Raw genomic sequence first — 7,775 nt, forward strand, 5'->3', positions numbered from 1 at the left:
TTGGAACTTATTCTTATGGACGTATGCCTTTTGGTTTATGCAATGCACCTGCTACCTTTCAAAGATGTATGACTACTATATTATCTAATTTTTGTGAAAAGATTGTTGAGGTTTTCATGGATGATTTTTCCATTTATGGAACTTCTTTTGATGATTACTTAGGCAACCTTGATTGAGTTTTGCAGAGATTTGAGAAAACTAATCTTGTCTTGAATTGGGAGAAGTGCCACTTTATGGTTAATGAAGGTATTTTCTTGGGACATAAAATTTCTGAACGAGGTATTGAGGTGGACAAACCTAAAGTTGATGCAATTGAGAAAATGCCATGTCCTAAAGATATTAAAGGTATTTGTAGTTTCCTTCGCCATGTTGGTTTTAATAGGAGATTTATTAAAGACTTCTCTAAAATTTTTAGGCCTCCTACAAATCTTTTACAAAAGGATGTTCCATTTGTTTTTGATGATGATTGTGTAGAAGCCTTTGAAATACTTAAGAAAGCCTTAATTTCTGCACCTATTGTTCAACCACCTGATTGTAACTTGCCTTTTGTAATTATGTGTGATGCTAGTGATTATGCTATTGGTGTTGTTTTAGGACAAAGAATTGATAAGAAATTTAGTGTTATTCATTATGCTAGTAAAACTCTAGACAGTGCCCAAAGAAATTATGCTACTACTAAAAAAGAATTGTTAGCAGTTGTGTTTGCTTGTGATAAAATCAGATCTTACATTGTTGATTCTAAAGTGATTGTTCACACTGATCATGCTGCTATAAAATATCTTACGGAAAAGAAATATGCCAAACCTCGACACATTAGGTGGGTTCCTTTGCTACAAGAATTTGACTTACATATCACTGATGGAAAAGGAGCTGAGAAACCCGTAGATGATAACTTTTCTAGGTTAGAGAATATTCTTGATGACCCACAACCTATTAATGATAGTTTTCTTGATGAGAATTGGCTGCAAAAAATGTTTCTCATAACAATCCTTGGTATGCTGACTATGCTAATTACATTGTTGCTAAGTATATGCCACCTAGCTTCACTTACCAACAAAAGAAAAAGTTCTTCTATGATTTAAGACATTACTTTTGGGATGACCCACATCTTTATAAAGAAGGAGTAAATGGTATTATTAGACATTGTGTACCTGAGCATGAATAGGGACAAATCCTATGGAAATGTCACTCTGAAGCTTATGGTGGGCATCATGCGGGAGTCAGAACTGCTCACAAGGTATTGCAATATGGTTTTTGTTGGCCTACTCTCTTCAAGGATGGCCGTAAGTTTGTTTTATCTTGTGATGAATGTCAACGAATTGGTAATATTGGTAAGTGTCAGGAAATGCCTATGAATTATTGTCTTGTTGTTGAACCATTTGATGTTTGGGGTTTTGATTACATGGGACCTTTTCCTTCCTATAATGGGTATACACATATTCTGGTTGCTGTTGATTATGTTACTAAGTGGGTAGAAGCTATTCCAACTAGTAGTGATGATTACAATACCTCTATTAAAATGCTTAAGGAAGTTATATTCCCCAGGTTTGGAGTCCCTAGATATTTGATGACTGATGGTGGTTCACATTTTATTCATGGTGCTTTCCGTAAAATGCTTGCTAAGTATGATGTTAACCATAGAATTTCATCTCCATATCATCCTCAGTCTAGAGGTCAAGTTGAAATTATCTACAGAAAAATAACATTAATTTTACAAAAAGCTGTCAATAGGCCCCGAAAGAATTGGTCTAAGAAATTAGATGATGCACTTTCGGCTTACCGGACATCATATAAAAACCCTACATGTATTGTCGGTGTCAAAACCGGCGGATCTCGCGTAGGGGGTCCCGAGCTGTGTGTCTAAGGACGATGGTAACAGGAGGCGGGGGACACAATGTTTACCCAGGTTCGGGCCCTCTCGATCGAGGTAATACCCTACTTCCTGCTATATTGATCTTGATGATATGAGTATTACAAGAGTTGATCTACCACGAGATCGTAATGGCTAAACCCTAGAAGTCTAGCCTATGAGGATTATGATTGAGTATGTCTATGCCTCTATGGACTAAGCCCTCTAGTTTATATAGGCACCGGAGGGTACTAGGGTTACACAAGGTCGGTTACAGAGAAAGGAATACACATATCCGGTTGCCAAGCTTGCCTTCCACGCCAAGGAGAGTCCCATCCGAATACGGGAGTGAATCTTCAGTCTTGTATCTTCATAGCCCAACAGTCTGACCCACATCAATAGTCCGGCTGTCCGAGGACCCCTTAATCCGGGACTCCCTCAGTAGCCCCCAAACCAGCCTTCAATGATGAGGTGTCCGGCACGCAGATTGTCTTCGACATTGCAAGGCGGGTTCCTCCTCTGATTTCTCAAAGTACCCATTAAAAGAGCAGTATTCGGCTTTCCATTTTACGCCATGCTCATCGGCTTCCACGCCATTGTATCTTCAGCTTCCACGTGTTGAGCGAATATGAGAGGTCGGGACACTTTTGCACATACCACCCTGTTCATGTAAGAAAGGCATCTATAAAAGAGTTTGGGATTTCCAGATCCATTCCACACCAAGCAAAAGATCCTCGGAGCTCACTGGGAGAAACCATTCCAACATGGCCAGTGTTCCCAGTCCCTCCTCTTATCCCCAACCCCCCGAAAAAGGCAATTGGGAGAGGTGCTCCATATCCCATAGTCAGCTAGCTAGAGAAGATGCAGAAACAGAGATTTCTTCCTCCCGCAGATCTGGCTTCCGTTTGAGCAGGATTGATTCCTTTCAATGACGGGGCTCAAGCGGAGAACTTCCCCAACCCATCCAGGGGGGAGCGGGTGTGCTTTGTTCCCTATTTATTGAGAGGCATGGGATTTCCAATCCATCACTTCCTCCGAGGCCTCCTGGAGTACTACGGCCTCCAACTGCATAGTTTTACTCCAGCCTCCATCCTTCATATTGCAGGTTATGTCGCCTTCTGCAAACTATTCCTGGGCTGCGAAGCCCTCTTTGATTTGTTGAGAAAACTATTCCGCCTCGTCCCTCGTAACCAGGAGGGATCAATATTTGAAGTAGGCGGAGCCGAAGTGTGGCGCGTTGCCGAGACTGGATACCTGTCTGGCACGCCGAAGAAGGCATCCAAAGAGTGGCCTTCCGAATGGTTTTATATCGAGAACATCGCTCTTCCCGACCCAGTTAGAAGGGGTCTTCCTAAATTTTCAAGAGCTCCATTGAAGAAGCGTCTCAACTGGCTCCCTCGGAGCCTCAAGGAGGAAGATAGTGCGGAAGTCCATCAATTGATGAGCAAGATAAGGACGCTCGCTTAGTCCGGTATATCTATAGTCGAGGTTATGGTGACTTTCATAGCGCAAGGGGTTCAGCCACTTCAATATAGAAGGTTTCCCATGTGGCACTACAATGGGGAAGATGACGCCTCCCGCTGCAGTCGGAAGGGTCCGGACACTTCCGCCGCTCTGACCAAAATACTGGCCAAATTATACAAGGGGGAGAAAGAGGAATTTGCTGTATTAAGTGCTGGGATGGATGTACAATCCGCCTAGCTGGGTGAGTTCTAATCCTACTACCCTTCTCATTCTACTCCCAAAGTTACCTCTCATGGACATTAATCCGTCCATTTGTAACAGGAATGGCGAAAAGTCACCAAGGTGCTCACGAGCCCCGCCCCACAGCCAGAGGACCATAATAGGGACCTCGACCCCTGATTCGAAGAGGATCCGGATATATTTGTGGAGCTCGAGGACGGGGTGTTTTACCAGGCGAGCCATGACGACACGGAAGTGTCTATTATCGCCGACTATCCAGGTCTTCTTCCTGCATCACACGTAAGTAACCAGGAGTCATTTCTTCAAGAAGAACTCTCTCATTATGCCTCACCCACCGCCCTGTCTCATGCTTTGAAGGGGAGGCGCTCGGAGCGCCATGCTGCACCCGAGGAGACTCACAAGAGAGCGGCGCCCACGCTGGGCAGGCCTTCGAAGAGGAAGGCGAATACGACCGAGCCTTTTTCAACGAGGTAATGTTGTTTTAAAACATGCTCCTGGGCTGCCACACTGAAGTGTGACACTATTCGTGGTGTCTTATCAGGAAAAAGATCCGCCAGACTAAGTCCGGGGATCCTGCAAGTCATTCCTCCACCAGCCGGATTCCAAATCCTATCTTTAGGACAGAGGATGACACGGGGGTGACGCCGGATTGTGCTTCAGCAGGGAACTCGGATGGCGTATCCGTCACCAACTCTGAAGTGGAAAGTGCCATGAATCATCAGCGTCGGCGGGAAACTCTTTGAGACCACGACTTTTCAAACGAGGCGTTCAATGCCTTCAGCTCGGGTGATGGATACATCCGAGCTGCTCGAGATGGGCTTACAAGAGCCACTGAGCAATAATTGAAAGATGTGTGGGTAAGTACACACTTGTTCAAATCTGGTAATTACATATACCATTAGCCCCTAAGACTTGAAGTAGTTGGTACAACTGATTTAAGGATCATTGTGTAACTAGGTGCTCACAGAGAAGAACAATTTGTTGTCTCAAGAGCTAGAACAATGTCGGACCCAGCTTGCAGCCGCAACTGCCGAACTAGAGGAATCCAAGAAGGCCTCAACTAGTAATGTGTCCCTCTATCGAGAAAAAACATAATCATATGTACCAGTAATGTTAACACAGTTGCATATTTGATGATAGTATCGCTAGATAATCTGGGAGAAATACCGGAAGTCACATAAGCGGGCGCACAAAAGACTGAAAGGCAGCTCGCCGCAGGCGAGTGTATACTTACACGGGTCAGGGCAGAGAAAAACCAACTCCAGGATTCCAATACTTGGCTGGGCGAAGAACTGAAAGATGTTCGGGCCCAGCTGGCTGACTCCGTGAAGGAAAACAAGAGGCTGCGAGGCGGCATATTTAGTATGTGTTCAAACTTATCTCTGCATAATTTGGCGAGGGAAGGAACTAACAGAGTTATGTCTGTAGGTATGCTGACTGGCCGTCCCGAACAGGAGATGTTTGGATCCTTAGGCGATCTGCTACAAGAGCTGTCGCAACTACACGAGCAAGCTCGGCAGGCAATGCGGAGCGTCGCCAAGGCCTTATGGCCATCCGCCTCCCTACCAGGAAGTATGGAGGGGCTTGCACAACTATTCAAGGGAGCGCGGCGGCGTTTCCGATTATGGAAGATATCGGCTTCTCGAGAAGGTGCACGAGAAGCCTGGGCCATGGTGAAAACACGGTATACCAAGCTCGATCCGAATCATATGGCCTGGGTCGGGCCTTTAGGGTCAGATGAGAAAGAGATTCCAGTTAGTCTAGTGTATGACCAGGTAAAATTAGCCGCAGAATATTCTCAGCAGGATTGTAAGCTACACAACCTGTTGGATGGCATAGAAGAAGAAGCTTTTGAGTCCAAGTGACTATGTACTTCAATGGAAAAGTTTGTCCCTAGATGGATTGTAAAACATTTGTTATGGTGGACCTTTTCTCTTCGGCCTCCGGACCCGACAGTCCGGAGTGTTTCCGAATACCGCTCGGTAATATAAACCAGGGTACGTGTGGAAACCAGGCATAGGGGTCATAGTTTCTTGAACAGACAAGTACCCAACTAGCTATGTTATATTACATTGTGATAGTAAGAAACATCTTCCAGAGAGAATAGTTTCGTTAAGGGTTCCTTTCCCTGGGTACGCATGCATTAACGTGCATGTCCGAACTATGATTGAAAAGTTGCAGTATATGTAACATCTGGGGGTTCATAGTGTAATGAGTAAAAAACATCTTTAGTCCACCAACCGAATATTCCCTTAAGAATGCTAGCTTTCGGCTTCACCCAGTCTGAGGTGCTCCCTTTATGCCCTAGCCGAATTAACAGGAACGTAGGGCATACGCATAGGAGCCAGGCAACCCAGCTTGGCCAAAACTTAAGTCATATCGATGCATATAATGGCGGAGAAAAGGTACATACGGAGAAAAGACACATGTGTAGTGAGCTTGATGATCGAAAAATAATCATGATAAGATTCTGTACAAGAAGCCCCAGGTATAAATGGACGTACATACTTGAAGATGAGTGTGTCGTAAATGTGCGGTCTAGCCATGCGAAGGTTTTAAAGCTATAAGAGAAAAATAAAAAAGAGAGCTAAAAAATAAATAAAAGAAAGGAAAAATGGAAGGAGACAAACAAAGAGTTCGGCGCTAGGCGTAGAATCTTTGGAGTCTGGCCGCGTTCCATGGGTTCGGCTCGAGGCGATTATCTGATGCATCATGCAGGCGGTACTCTCCTCCGGTGCGAACTTTGTCAATGATGAAGGGACCCTCCAACTCGGGCTTGAGTTTTTCCTTTTTCTTCTCCGGTAGGCGTAGAACGAGTTCGCCAATATTATAAGTCTTGGCCCGTACTTCTCTGATTTGATATCTGCGAGCCTGTTGTTGATAAAATGCAGGACGGGCTTTTGCGACATCGCGCTCCTCTTCCTGGGCATCTAAACTGTCCTGTCGATCAAGCTCGGCCTCTCTCTCTTCGTACATGCGCACTCGAGGTGAGTCATGAATAATATCGGAGGGTAACATAGCCTCTGCGCCGTACACCATGAAGAAGGGTGTGTATCCGGTAGTACGATTCGACGTGGTCCGCAGCCCCCAGAGTACGGAGTCGAGCTCCTCAACCCAGTGCGTGTCCGACTCTTTCAAAGACCGCACTAATCTGGGCTTAATGCCGCTCATAATAAGACCATTAGGTCGCTCGATTTGACTGTTTTGTTTGAGGGTGATAGAGTAAGGCATAATCGAGCTTGATGCCCAGATTACCGCACCAGGTTTTCACCTCATCGGTTGTGAAATTGGAGCCGTTGTCGGTGATGATGCTGTGAGGAACACCATAGCGGTGCACAACACCAGATATGAAGTCTATCACTGGTCCAGATTCGGCCATTTTAACTGGTTTGGCCTTTATCCACTTAGTGAATTTATCCACCATGACCAACATGTATTTTTTCTTATGGCTTCCTCCCTTAAGGGGTCCGACCATATCAAGCCCCCAGACAACAAAAGGCCAATTTATGGGGATTGTTTGAAGAGCAGTGGGTGGCATATGGCTTTGGTTGGCGAAAAGCTGGCATCCGATGCAATGTTGGACAAGGTCCTGTGCGTCTGCTCGGGCGGTCGGCCAATAAAATCCTGTACGGGAGGCCTTGCTTACAAGGGACCGAGATGCGGCATGGTGTCCGCCAAGACCGGCATGGATTTCAGCCAAGAGCTGCCTCCCCTCTTCCTCAGAGATACATCCTTGAAGTACTCCGGTAGCGCTTTTCTTGTAGAGTTCTCCTTCGTGGACCTTGTAGGCTTTCGAGCATCGGACAATGCAGTGTGCCTCATTTTGATCCTCTGGGAGTTCTCTCCTATTAAGGTAGGCCAAGAAGAGTTCGGTCCATGGGGCAATGACTGCCATAATAAGATGGGCCTATGGTGTTATTTCAGTGGCAGAGCCCCCGATGATGTCAGTGTGTTCGGAATCTGGGGTTCTGGTCGGTTTCGCATTGGAGTTGCTGCTCTCCCCTTGCCACACCATGGATGGCTTGAAGAGCCTTTCCAGAAAGATGTTAGGTGGGATGAGGTCGTGCTTGGCACCGATGCGGGCAAGAACATCCGCCGCTTGATTATTTTCTCGAACCACATGATGAAACTCAAGCCCCTCGAACCGAGCTGACATTTGAAGAACGACATTACGATAGGCCGAAATTTTCGGATCTTTGGCATGGAAGTCTCCATTTATTTG

Source organism: Triticum dicoccoides, chromosome 3B (genome assembly GCF_002162155.2).
Source record: "Triticum dicoccoides isolate Atlit2015 ecotype Zavitan chromosome 3B, WEW_v2.0, whole genome shotgun sequence".
NCBI classification, from domain to species: domain Eukaryota; kingdom Viridiplantae; phylum Streptophyta; class Magnoliopsida; order Poales; family Poaceae; genus Triticum; species Triticum dicoccoides.